General features: G+C 46.3%; 1 pseudogene; it reads right to left on the bottom strand.

The window, feature by feature from the left end:
- Nucleotides 1–663: 663 nt before the first annotated feature.
- Nucleotides 664–14027, bottom strand: LOC149301605 (uncharacterized; annotated as a pseudogene).
- Nucleotides 14028–14527: the final 500 nt, after the last annotated feature.

Raw genomic sequence — 14527 nt, 5'->3', positions numbered from 1 at the left:
AATAGCTTCTCTGTGTATACTGTATGTATATAGATATAGATATATATAGATATAGATATAGATATATATAGATGTATGTGTGTTTGCCTCTGCTGTTCTTATGGCTGGGAATGTTGCTGAGGACTGAGGGGAGAAGAAAGGGTCAGTTTTGTGCAAATTCACAACTTCTGTGCATCAAAGAGTCCAATGTGTTGAAATAACAAAGACCTTTATTGAAAACACAGCCAGAAATTCGGTGTTTAAGCCAGAACTGCCTCCCCAAGCCAAAGAATATACTGAAACTCCAAAACCTAAAACTCCACCTTCTTCCAAACCTAGCCCCCACCTACAATTACCATCATCTATCCCCCACTATTAACCAGCCCCACTTTGCCATCCTTCTCACACGCACAATCTCTCCCCGCCCCAGACATTCGAAGAAGCTAGTTCTCTTTCTGTTACTACCGGTCCCCAACTTTCTTCAGCCAACATCCCACAAATTCTGAATGCTACCATTGCTATTCTAGCTAGCTGCAATAAATCCCCCATCTAACTAACCTAAACCACGGCCCATAATCCCCAGCCAAATTTATAACCCAAAGTGATTATCTATACTAGTAGCAATGAAAACCTAAACTTAACAAAATATAACATAAACAGACATATGGACATAAAAACCGTACAAATAAAATCATGAGGGCCTTTTCTTAGCACTGCTGGATTGAAAAAAGATTTTTGTATTCCTTCTTTACAAAAATAAAGTTCGTTCACTGCTTGGATTTTTGTGGCTTCTCTCCTGTATGGATTCTCTGGTGTGTCAGTAGGTTTGACTGCTGAGAAAAACAGTTCCCACAATGCTGGCATTTGTATGGCTTCTCTCCTGAGTGGATTCTCTGGTGTGTCAGTAGGGTTGACTGCTGAGAAAAACAATTCCCACAATGCTGGCATTTGTATGGCTTCTCTCCTGTGTGGATTCTCTGGTGTGTCAGTAGGTGGGACTGCTGAGGAAAACAGTTCCCACAATGCTGGCATTTGTAAGGCTTCTCTCCTGAGTGGATTCTCTGGTGTGTCAGTAGGTGGGACTGCTGAGGAAAACAGTTCCCACAATGCTGGCATTTGTAAGGCTTCTCTCCTGTGTGGATTCTCTGGTGTGTCAGTAGGTGGGACTGCTGAGGAAAACAGTTCCCACAATGCTGGCATTTGTAAGGCTTCTCTCCTGTGTGGATTCTCTGGTGTGTCAGTAGGTGGGACTGCTGAGGAAAACAGTTCCCACAATGCTGGCATTTGTAAGGCTTCTCTCCTGAGTGGATTCTCTGGTGTGTCAGTAGGGTTGACTGCCGAGAAAAACAATTCCCACAATGCTGGCATTTGTATGGCTTCTCTCCTGTGTGGATTCTCTGGTGTGTCAGTAGGTGGGACTGCTGAGGAAAACAGTTCCCACAATGCTGGCATTTGTAAGGCTTCTCTCCTGTGTGGATTCTCTGGTGTGTCAGTAGGGTTGACTGTTGAGAAAAACAGTTCCCACAATGCTGGCATTTGTAAGGCTTCTCTCCTGAGTGGATTCTCTGGTGTGTCAGTAGGGTTGACTGCCGAGAAAAACAATTCCCACAATGCTGGCATTTGTATGGCTTCTCTCCTGTGTGGACTCTCTGATGCCTGACAAGGATCGACTTGTAAGCAAAATGTTTCCCACAATGCTGGCAGTTGTATGGCTTCTCTGATGTGTGGACTCTCTCACGACTAACAAGTTCTTCTGTAAAGAAGAATAATGACAGATAATACTGAAATTCAGAGTTAAGAGAGGAAAGTGTTAGCCCAACATTTAGCCCTACGTTCACGCCTCCCTATTTGAGATTAAATTAATAGAGTTGGAGTGGGTGACCTGAGCATGATTCTGGTGCAGGTGCCCCAAATCCATGAAATGATTATATCCTTACTGAGAGGAGCTGGCAAAGAAGAGATTGTGGGGAACTACCTTGAGGTAATCAGTAGAAGCAGATAGTCATACAGACTGTTGAATAAATATTCATTTAAACATGTGTAAAAATATCTTGATTGAAAAGTGGCATCATATCCTGTGAGACGGCCAGAGAGTGCTGAGTCAGAGCACATGGCATGATGCAAGCTAACTGCAAAGGACGCTTCATAGTGTGGCATCAGGAAATGAATCACAACCAATACAGTATACAGGTCACATGTGGATTGCTGTGGATAGGATTGAATTGTATTTGTTTATACAAGAGACAGTGAACATGATGGAAGTCAGAGAGGAGAGCTTGCAAATATTTTTTATTTTGCAACTCAAGATAAAAAACTTCCAAAGATTCAGATGAAATCAACTGTGTCTGTGACTTATTTTTAAGTGTGAAAAGTGGTCAGTGCATTACCAACACCTGTATCTGGAAATTTCTTTCCATATTCTGCTATGTTATTGATGAGCTGCATCTGGGAGCATCGTGCTCACATTGCGTTGTACATTAGCTTGTGAACGGGACTGGAATTCAGAGCCAAGAAGGACCTGAGAACCGGGGTGCTAATCCCTTATGTCTTAGGTATTTGTACCAAGCACCCATTTTATTCCATTTGATTTTGGACCATATTTTCCCCAACCAGGAAACTTTCTGAAACGATTTAAACCTTATAGAAACTCAAGTTCTGCCCACTAGCAACAATTTCAGTACAAATATACCAACTGGCTGTTCTTTAGCGTCAGTCCAGTTGCAGACAGACACTCTGTTGGTTTACATTGCTAAACACCTCAGTACACTTGCCAGCTACACTTGCCATGGGAGTTACTGATTTCTCTCACCATTCTGGACTGTCAGCACTTGGAATCAAGTTCTGTCTGGGTTATGTATTATCATTAGCAAAGCCTAACATCTCCAGTCCCACCTTTGTTACCTAGTTCTTGTTTTTGTGCGTGAACACCTATATGTGTGTGCCTGAGTGTAGAGTGCACCTGCGTCATACGCGGACATGCCTTACACGGATTTCAGCATACACTAAAAGTCACATTGGGAAAAGGGCCGGCATGCCTCATAAGGGTTAATGGCGCCTCATTCATTTAAATAGGGCTCGGGAATATACGGAATTTGTCTAATGCCGGGGGGGGGGGGGGTCCGGAACTACTGAGGTCCCTGTTGCCCCAATCTCTCCTTTGAACTAAGTATGAAATTCCCCTAAAAGCATAGCACTTGGGGGTGTCCTCCCCAGACTCCAGCAATCAGGTAATAAAGGTCCTCTGGAATCAACCATGGAACTAACCAAGCTCAGATTGGAAAAGAAACATTAGAGAAAAAGGGATTTTTGTGTCGCCCTTCCATCTCTTCATGGGCCAATAGTGTGATGCGGCAGCTACAAAGGCCCATGTGATTCTAGGCTGTATCAATGCAAGAATAGTTTCTAGATCAAGGGAAGTAATAGTGCCACTCTATTCTGCTTTGGTCAGCCCTCACTTAGAATAATCCTGTGACCAGTTCTGGGCCCCATAATTCAAAAAGGATGTTGACAAATTGGAGCATGCCCAAAGAAGAGCAACCAAAGTGGTGTAGAGTCTGGGAACTATCAAGTTCTGTGAGGAACACTTTTAAGAGCTGGTTATGTTTAGCCTGGAGAAAAGAAGATAAAGAGTGGATATTATATCCAAGTTTAAATATTTGAAAGGTTGTCATGTTGCGCAAGGAGCAAGCTTGCTTTTTGTTGCTACAGAGAAAAGGCGACACCACAATAGATGCAAGACACAGGGAAAGAGGTTCCACCTAAACATTAGGAGGAACTTTCTGACAGTAAGAGCTCTTTGACAGTGGAATATACTCCTTTAGAGTCTGGTGGAGTTCTCTTCTTTGGAGGTCTTTAAAGAGAGGCTGGATGGCCATCTCTTGGGGGTGATTTGAATGTGTATTCCTACATGGCAGAAGGGGGTTGAACAGGATGGCCCTTGTGGTCTATTCCAACTCTATGATTCTATTATTCTAGTGGAACCATAGAAACATAATAATATAGGATAAAAGGACCCTCAGTCTTTATAGAAAGAGCAATGGATTCAGGTTCCTTACCTACAGAAGCCACATTCTCATAATTGTCCATCATTACATAACTGTACAAATGTTTCTGTTTCTTTGTCAACAGATTCCATTCATCCTCGGAGAAATATACTGCCACATCTGCAAAGGTCACCTGAAATAGAAAATAGCCCTCATCCAGAGAGTGACTAAGCAAAAGGGGAGGAAAGCACATGGTGCATCCCAAATATTAGTATTTCATCACTTCAGAAATCAGTCCAGGAAATAAACTTTAAATTTTGGCTGGGATATTGAGGATGGATTAGGATACTCACTATCCCAGCACATATAGTACATTTAGCCACCAAAGAATTGTGGTGCATTTAGATATTTCTTGCCAAATTTCAGAGGCAAACGTCATTTTAAATAAGGGCCACTGGGCCCACCCCCAATTTAGATCCAGAGACATTCTCCCATATCCCCCAACATTTCGCAGATTGGAAAAGCAAGACATATATGGACAAGTAATCCAGAAGGGGGTGAAGATGGCCAAAGTTGTTTATGAGGAAGATCACACAAGCTAGGAAGGGCACATCAGTTTGCTTTTGCTTCAGCCTCTTGGGAAGGGCATATCCTGCCTCCTTCTTTCCTCTCCTCTCCGCACTTTTGAGTTGATGGGCTGCAAACTGAATGGCACTCAGGAACTGAAGTGAGCTGAGAAGGGGGAAAGTGGGATGGGGTATTTTTAAAAGTCCCTGAAAAAGTGGGGTGAGAGAGGCTTAACCAGGACTGTCTCTGCTAAATTGGGAGAGTATGTTCTCCGCTTGCTTTCATGAACTGGCCCAGCAGTGACACAGATGAAACTAATAGTCAAGAACCTAGACTCACCAAAGAGTTCTTGTACCTCTGTATCCTCTTTCTCTTGGAGCCCAACTCCCTCCGCTTGGCCTCTGTGTCAGCCATCAGGTGGGCAGGGGTCCTGGTGGTCTTGCACTTGGGTCACTTCCAGAAAGAGAGGCCCAAAGCCGTGTACGAAGAGGCCGAGATGAAGTTCCTGACAAAAGGGACCAGGGTTAGGGTAGGCTTGGTAAGAAACCCGGCAGCGCTCAAAGACACAGAGAACGGCATCCTGCTGATGACATACGCAGGTTATATATGCCTCCTTTGGGCCAATGCAGAGGTGGGTATCCCCTTCCTCCCTGTGCCCCAAACAAAGCCCCCTGGACCTAGCATAGATTCACTGCAGTTCCCTTACACAACAGCTATTCCATGCCTTGTGAGAGTGGTGGGAAATCAGGGGATGGGGAATTGGAAAGGGCCTTGTCTATATCCCTGTAGCTAGATGTGAAATCAGTGCATCATCTCCAGAAGTACCCAGTGGTCCTCAGAGGAAGATGTCTTCATTTTGCTTCTGGCTACAGAAACACGGCTGGATGCTTCTCTAATACCTCGCACCCGACACTCTCAGCAGGCATGGAATGGCCATGCGGGATGGCATCCACAACTCTATGGTAGGACCTGGGTCAGTGAATGGCCAGTTGTAGCCTCATTCCACCCAGAACAACACTGGAGCGTGGAGGGTTTTGCTGAGTCAGGCTGTGTGGCCTAGTGGCCCCTCATTCTCCCAAACCAGTTGCCCTCCATCCCCCAGGGAGGCCCCTGGTCAGGCAGGGCAGGAAAGGAGCTCTCTCTTCTCTTCTTGCTCCCCTTGCATTGTATCATGTCCTCCTCCCAGGGTTGGGGGGCATCAGAGGATTAAGCTGATGGGAAAAGAGCACCTGATTTACACATGCAGGACTAAATCCTAACCTGGAACCTATACTATGCTTTGTCCTGATCAGAGGAGAATCACTGAATCAGTTGGCATTACCTATAGTTTGACTCGCCAGTCACTTATGGATTCAGTGGGTCTAATCTCTAGGGTTAACCGACAGGATTCATGACACCTCAGTTTTTTTAAATGAAGAAATGCTGTTTCAAAGTCACGGATGAGAATTAGACTACTCTTTCATGTAGAGGAGGAGGAGGAGGACCTGTTTTATGTCCCACGAAGAGAAGATCTAGCTCCTGGACTGGATAAGATATGCACTACTTTACGGATCTGATCCACAGCCTCCCCTCATCATGCCCCCATCCCCATTTCGACACTGGTGAAAATAATCATTTCATTATTACAAATGAGTGTGTTCATCTAAGTTTAACTGCTGTGTTTCTGTCTGTCAGTCATAGATAGGGCATGAGGTGTGCACCTCCTCTCTCTGCTTGCTGAGGCCATCCAGAAATCCTTATATGTATATTTGTGTGCAGTGTTTCTGAACAGACCCACTGTCAAAATCACATTCATTTTCACTTCTTTTAGTATATTTTTGAAAGGTATGCACACCACTTGATACAATAAAATTCTATAAATGTATAGGTTTAAGATTAAAGACTGCATCCTGGATTATGCTTATTTTTGGGAAGAGAGGACATATGTAAATTCATTTTATAAACTCAGTAAAACAAATACCTCACAAAGCTCTAGTAAACAACACATACACACATATATTCCCCACACAAAGGACCATGTGTCTGGGGTCTGGAAATCTCACTTCCACCTTCTGGGAAGACAATGCTGCCAGAAACTGAATTTGGGGCTTTATTCCTGCAAAGCATTGGCTCAGTCTCTCAACTGCAACCCTTCCACACAATCCTGGACTGAAACATTTAAACAAAGGTCCTCTTCCAGCTCCAGGAATAAAGGCCTACCTTCAGTACAAAGACACAGATGCTAGCAGCCTCAGAAAGGGCTCTCCTGCAGTCCTTTATGGCCGGAGCTTCCCCGGGTCAGAGGCCGTCTCCTCAGCCGTAGAGAAGGGTTGCTCTGAGTGCGAAGGAGGAGGAGGTCCACAGGGCTGAGGGAGGGAAGGCAATGGGGAAAGGTCAGTGCCAATGGCCATGGAGGGCAGAAGGTGACAATGCCTAGGAAACTCCTCTGAGTCCCAGCCATTCTAGGAATGAGTGGCAGGAGTGAGTCCAGGGGCTGAGGGGTCTCCTTTCCCAAAGGGGGAGGCAAGGACCGGTGGACCCTCCCCAGCTAGGGCCCAAAGGGGGGTCTCTTTCCCCACCTCTCTCTCCCAGCCCCCAAAGCCCAGCCTCCCCACTGGCCCTGTCTCTCCTTCCTTCCTTCCTTCCTTCCTTCCTTCCTTCCTTCCTTCCTTCTTCTCCCCAAAATGGAGGGCCAGAGGCACAAAGGGACACACTTCCTTCCTTTTGGCCCAAGGAGCCTGGCCTCCTTGACTCTGGAGCCTCAGGAGAGGAAGAGAGGACTCTGTTCAACTGAGGCCTCAGAGAAAGTTCTGGAACAAGCAGAACAAAATGGTTGCCAGAATACAAAATGGCCAGGGATGGAGGGAGGGACTGGGATTCTAGCCAATCAGGGTAAGGGGTGGTGGGAGGGACTGGGATTCTAGCCAATCAGGGTAAGGGGTGGTGGGAGGGACTGGGATTCCAGCCAATCAGGGCCAGGGATGGTGGGAGGGACTGGGATTCCAGCCAATCAGGGCCAGGGATGGTGGGAGGGATGGGGATTCCAGCCAATCAGGGCCAGGGATGGTGGGAGGGATGGGGATTCCAGCCAATCAGGGCCAGGGATGGTGGGAGGGTCTGGGATTCTAGCCAATCAGGGCCAGGGATGGTGGGTGGGACTGGGATTCCAGCCAATCAGGGCCAGGGATGGTGGGAGGGACTGGGATTCCAGCCAATCAGGGCCAGGGATGATGGGTGGGACTGGGATTCCAGCCAATAAGGCCAAGGAATGATGGGAGGGAGGGGATTCCAGCCAATGGCAGCCCTCAGAGTGTCCTCAGGAGGCAATCATGTGTAAAATACACATCATAAAGCCATCATAAAGAGGGACGTAGCCAGGATTTTGGGAAGGGGGGGTCCAGACTAAGTGCCACCATTTTGAGAGACACAGAAAGAGGGTCAGCGTTCACCTGAGGAAAGGGAAAGAGGAGGGGAGGGGGCTCCATTGCAGCCCCATTGCCAAGGGCTCTCAGGTTCATTCAGGGGAAGGAGAGGCAGGAGATCTGTCATTGCAGGGAAGGGACAAAAAGCAAGCCGGGGCTGCAGGGAAGTCTTTGAGTCAGTGGAGAAGTTTGCCCTTGGAGTGAAGGGAAGGAGGACAAGAGAAGAGGGGGGGGGGAATCCCATTTGAAACCGGATACAGGGGGGGGATACGGAGTGGGGACTGCCATGGTCGCCTTAGTCGATGATCTCTGTCTAGGCATCGACAGGGGAAGTGTGGCCCTGCTGGTGCTCTTGGACCTCTCAGCAGCCTTCGATACCATTGACCATGGTATCCTGGAACGCCTGGGAGAGTTAGGTATCGGAGGCACTGTTCTACAGTGGTTCCGGTCCTACTTCTCAGGCAGATTCCAGATGGTGGCGCTAGGAGACAGTTGCTCTTCTAAAAGAGAGGTAAAATTTGGTGCCCCCAGGACACCATACTGTCTCCCATGCTGTTTAACATTTACATGAAGCCGCTGGGAAAAATCATCCGGAGACATGGGGAAGGATGTTATCAGAATGCCGATGACACCCAAATATATTTCTCTATGTCTCAGACTGATGCAGTGTCTATGGATGGCATCTCTCCTCTGAATGCCTGTCTTGGGGCGGTAATGGACTGGATGAGGGAAAACCGACTCAAGCTGAATCCAGGTAAGACGGAGGTACTTGTTATAGGAAACCCAAGCCCAGGTATGGAATTATGTCAGCCAGTTCTGGATGGGGTCACACTTCCCCTGAAAGACTCTGTCCGCAGCTTAGGGGTGCTCCTCGACTCGTTGCTTCACCTGACAGCTCAGGTCAGGAGCACTTGTTATCAGCTTCGGCTGATACGCCAGCTGCGCCCCTTCCTGGAGCAGGGAGACCTTGAAACAGTTGTACATGCGCTGGTCACCTCTCGATTGGACTTCTGTAATGCGCTGTATATGGGGCTACCCTTGTGCCAAGTTCAGGAACTTCAACTTGTACAAAATATGGCAGCCAGGTTAATTAGAGGTTCTCGTCATAACGATCACATAACACCGGTTTTGAAATCCCTTTACTAACTGCCAATTAGTTTCCGGGCAAGGTACAAGGTGTTGGTGATTACCTTTAAATCCCTACATGGCTTGGGTCCAGAATACTTAAGGGAACGCCTTCTTCCGTACTGTCCGTCCCGCACTCTAAGGTCCTGGGGGAAGAATCTACTTCAGCCAATAAAATCTAGGCTAACCTCAGTCACCCAGAGGGCCTTTTCCATCGCAGCTCCGAAGCTACGGAATGACCTGCCGAAGGAGATCCGTGACATTTCTACTCTTACAGCCTTTAAGAAGGCTCTTAAGACGCATCTCTTCAGGCAGGCCTTCCCTGCCTAGTTCCCTACCTAGTTCCTCTCCCCATTTACTGTGTCTTATGTCACTCTGTCCACCAATTCTTCTCTTATATTAATGAGAAGAATTAAATTAAAATTAATGAAATTATATTATTGCCTCAAGAAGAAGAGCCCTCCCTCCATTTCAAGTGTCATCATCAGACCTGGGAGGGAGTGAAAAAGACAGGCCCAATTTCCATCAGGCCTAACTGTGAATTACTGTAACTAACATTCCTCTCTTTTATTTTATTGTATTGTATTTATTTTTTGTATTTTATTTTATTGTATTCTTTATATTTTTATTGTTGTAACCCACCCAGATTCCTTGTGATTGTGCGGGCTATAAATAATAATAATAATAATAATAATAATTATGTTGTTGTTGTTGTTGTTGTTGTTTAGAAATGGAAGATGGGAGACCGGTCTGTAATTGTTCATGTCCTAGGGATCATAACACCATTTCTTTTAAGCAAGATGGAAGAGATGCATTTATGATATATCTCAGGTGAGTCCTAAGTGCATCTCCTCCTTGGATGACCAGACATGAAGGACACAGATCAAGAGGGCAAGTTGTCTTCTTCTCATTTCCCAGGAGCTTAACCACATCCTTAGTACTCACAGATTCAAATTGATCCAGTATGATCTCATTGACAGAGTCACTGGACACCTGACCTATGGCCTCTGCAATAATGCAATAATGCTGGCATCCAAGTCAGCTCTTATCATTTAAAGCAGGGGTCCTCAAACTCCGGCCCTCCAGATTTTTTGGACTTCAGCTTCCAGAATCTCAGATCATTGGCCAAGCTGTCAGGGAGGGCATTATGAGGTAGGAAGGAAATTTGCATGTGGATGGTGATTGGCTGAGGGACAAAGAGGAAGGAGGAGCCTTTGTGGGGCTCTGGAAGTCTATTCAGATTGGCTGTAGAGTACTGAGGTAGGAAGGGAATTTGCATGTGGATGTTGATTGGCTGAGTCTTCTGGGAGATGAAGTCCAAAACACCTGGAGGGCTGGAGTTTGAGGACCCCTGATTTAAAGCATCACAGTGAGCTGTGATAGCTCTTACAATGGGTCCTGGGAGGTGAGTACATCAGTCTGGTCCACGATACCCCCACCTCACTTCAATAGTCCCATTATGCTTTTCTTCCCTTGGCACCTTCCTTCCTTCCTTCCTTCCTTCCACCTCCAGCCAGGCAGAGAGTTGAGCCAAGCCAGAAGCAACCCTTTCTCTCCCCCAATTCCTCCAGGGGCCAAGGAAGCCAGCAGAGGCAAGGCAGCAGTGAGAGGGGCATGGCCAGGACTGTAGATCTTCCCCGAGGCCAGAGGATGCCAGCCAGGAGACAGCCTTCTCCCTTAACATCCCTGGCTCCCAGTGGCAGGGACAAAGTGGTGAATGGTGGGACAGATGATGCCAACTGGCTGGTACCTTTTTCCTTGTGTACTTTTATTTCATATGTTCTTAGACAGACACTTGGAGGGAGATGGGCATGGGCAAGGAGAATATCATTCAGATGACGAATTGGGGGGGGGGGAGATTGACTGTGGAGTGGCTATACAAGATGTGCATGGTGAGCTAACAGGGTGAAATGTCGTTACAGCGGAAGGAGAGATTGATGTTTGATATCTATCTCCCCTTCCATTCACCCTGCTATCCCAAAAGAGATGGAGAGCATACCAAACCAGCCACAGAGCCTTTCCCTGCTCTTGTGTAACGGCAGGTCAGTCAAAAATACAACGCAGATAGTCCAGAATCTCCTACTGGACAAAGAGGCTGACCTGGCTTGTTTCACGGAGACCTGGCTGGGTGATGATAGCTCAGCCACCTGAGCTCAGACTTTACCGGCTGGGTTCGCCATCAGTGAGCAGATAAGGGAACGTTGCTTTGGTCCATGAAAACAATCTTGCTTTGGCCAGGATACCTATCCATAAGATAGACCACATTGAATGTCTTTACCTCAGCTTAAGGACTAGGGAAAGTCTGGGGATTCTGTTGGTTTAATGTCCACCCCCTTCCTTAACAGACTCCCTAGCGGAGCTGACACAACTGCTGTCGGAGCTGCTGCTGGAGTCCTGGGCGACCTCAACATCCCCCTCGAGGCCGGTTTAACGAACGTATCTGGTGCAGCTCGGGAGTCCATGGTCAGCATGACAAACATGGGCCTTTCCCAGATAGTCTCTGAGCCCACTCACTGTGCAGGTCATACTCTCGATATGGTCTTCTGTGCGGAACAGGCACATCCATGGGCGGAGGTAGTCAATATCTCCGCATTGTCATGGACCATGGATCATTTCCTGGTCAAGGTTAGGCTGAAGGCCACTATTCCCCCCGTCGGGGTTGGAGGACCTATTAAAATGGTCCGCCCTCGAAGGTTGATGAAACCCACTAGGTTCCCAGAGGCCTTAGAGGGTTTGATGGCTGGTAATGCCTGCGATTCTGTTGAAGCTCTGGTCAATACTTGGAACAATGTTCTTACCAGAGCTATAGACACTATTGCTCCCAAGCGCCCTTTTTCAACCCGCTTCAAATTGCAGTTCATGGTATACTAAAGATCTCAAATTAATGAAGGGGGCTGGACAACGGCTAGAGCGCTTCTGGCAGAAATATGGACTGATACCTGATAAGGGTTTTTCTTAAATCCTATGTAGTAGCAATAGATGCAGCTAAGAAGTCCTTCTACTCTGCATGTACTGCATTTGCAAAGTCTCGTCCTGCAGAGCTATTCAGGATGGTAAGGGACTTGGCTCAAATGTCCTCCACCCTCAAGTCTTTGTGAGAACCTACAAAAGTCTGCTCTGATGCTTTTAATAATAACTTTGCAGACAAAATCTCTCAGATAAGAATCAATTTGGACTCTGGCTTTACGACAGAGGCGACAGGAGAAGTATCCAGACCCTCCGCTTATACAGTTCTTCTGGATGCGCCGGGGGTTCAGGAGCCTCCCCTTCCTTCCCTCATTTCTTCCTTTGAGGAAACCAAAATGGAGCCCAAGGTGCAGAGCTGGAAAGTCAGGAAAGGAAGGATCTAGTTTGGAAATATAGCTGTCCCTGTATATTTGTGTTTGTGTGTGTGTGTTTGCCTCTGCTGTTCTTATGGCTGGGAATGGAGCTGAGGACTGAGGACAAAAGAAAGGGTCAGTTTTGGGCAAATGCAGAACTTCTGTGCATCAAAGAGTCCAATGTGTTGAAACAGCAAAGAACTTTATTGAGAACACACAGAAATTCAGTTTTTAAGACAGAACTGCCCACTCCAATACAAACAATACATTAAAACACCAAAACCTAAAACATTACCCTCTTCTAAACCCCACCTCCAATTCCCACAGTCTATGCTCTGCAGGTAACAAGGACCCTTTGCCATTCCCACAAACTAACCCTTTCTGTTAATACTGGCCTCCAACCTTCTTAGGCCAAAATCCCACAAATTGCAAAAGCTATCCTTCCCATAACTAATAAAGCCAGCTGTAACAAATCCCAACCCCCCATCTACTTAACCTATACCATGACCCACAATCCCCAGCCAAATATACAACCCAAAGTAATTTTCTATACTATTAGCAATGAAAACCTAATCTTAACAAAGTATAACTTTAAAACATAAACAGACATATGGACAGACAAACCTTACAAACAATATCACAAGGGCCTTTTTTGGACTGTTGGATTGAAAATGTATTTTTTGTATTCGTTATTGACAAATATAATGTTAGTTCACTACTGAGATTTTTGTGGCTTCTCTCCTGTGTGGACTCTCTGATGTCTCACTAGGTCTGACTTTGTAGAAAAACATTTCCCACAATGCTGGCATTTGTATGGCTTCTCTCCTGTGTGGACTCTCTGATGTGTCACTAGGTGTGGCTGCTGAGAAAAACATTTCCCACAATGCTGGCATTTGTATGGCTTCTCTCCTGTGTGGACTCTCTGATGTAACACTAGTTTTGATTTCAAAGAAAAACATTTGCCACAGTGCCGGCATTTGTATGGCTTCTCTCCTGTGTGGACTCTCTGATGTGTCACTAGGTATGACTTCCGAGGAAAACATTTCCCACAATGCTGGCATTTGTATGGCTTGTCTCCAGTGTGGACTCTCTGATGTATCACTAGGTATGACTTCTGAGGAAAACATTTCCCACAATGCTGGCATTTGTATGGCTTCTCTCCTGTGTGGACTCTCTGATGTATCACTAGGTATGACTTCTGAGGAAAACATTTCCCACAATGCTGGCATTTGTATGGCTTCTCTCCTGTGTGGACTCTCTGATGTCTCACTAGGTCTGACTTCTGAGGAAAACATTTCCCACAATGCTGGCATTTTTGTATGGCTTCTCTCCTGTGTGGACTCTCTGATGCATCACTAAGTGTGACATCTGGGAAAAACACTTCCCACAATGCTGGCATTTGTATGGCTTCTCTCTTGTGTGGATTCTCTGATGCATCACTAAGTGTGACATCTGGGAAAAACACTTCCCACAATGCTGGCATTTGTATGGCTTCTCTCTTGTGTGGACTCTCTGATGTTTCACTAGGTCAGACTTCCAGGAAAAACATTTCCCACAATGCTGGCATTTGTATGGCTTCTCTCTGGTGTGGACTCTTCGATGCATGACAAGGATTGACTTGTAAGCAAAATATTTCCCACAATGCTGGCATTTATGTGACTTCTTTCCTGTGTGGACTCTCTCATGACTCAAATGTTTTTCTGTAAAGAAGGACAATGACAGATGAGACTGAAAATCAGACTCAAGGGAGGAGGGTGTTACCCCATGATTTAGCCCTCATTAACCTCTCCTTATTTGCGATTAAATTAATAAAGTTGCTGTGAGTAACTTAAGTATGGCCCTGCTGCTTATGCCCCTAAACCCATTGAATGGTTGTATCCTTACTCATAGGAGCTAGCAAAAAATGGGGCTGCCTTGAGGGAATCAGTGGAAGCAGATAGTCAAAGGACTGTTGAAAAAATATTCCATTAACCATGTGCAAAAATACTTTGATTGACAGGTGGCATCATATCCTGTGAGACTGCCATAGAGTCCTGAGTCAGAGCCCAAGGCATGATGGAAGCTAACTGCAGAGGTCCCTTCATGCTGTTTCGCACCAGGAGATGACTCACAACCAATACAATATACAGCTCACATGCGGATTGGTGTGGAT

Source organism: Sceloporus occidentalis, unplaced genomic scaffold (genome assembly GCF_023333645.1).
Source record: "Sceloporus occidentalis isolate IW3139 unplaced genomic scaffold, rSceOcc1.0.p SCAF_21, whole genome shotgun sequence".
Taxonomy (NCBI): domain Eukaryota; kingdom Metazoa; phylum Chordata; class Lepidosauria; order Squamata; family Phrynosomatidae; genus Sceloporus; species Sceloporus occidentalis.
The sequence above is the reverse complement of the archived record's forward strand: the minus strand, read 5'-3'. Positions and strand labels throughout refer to the sequence as shown.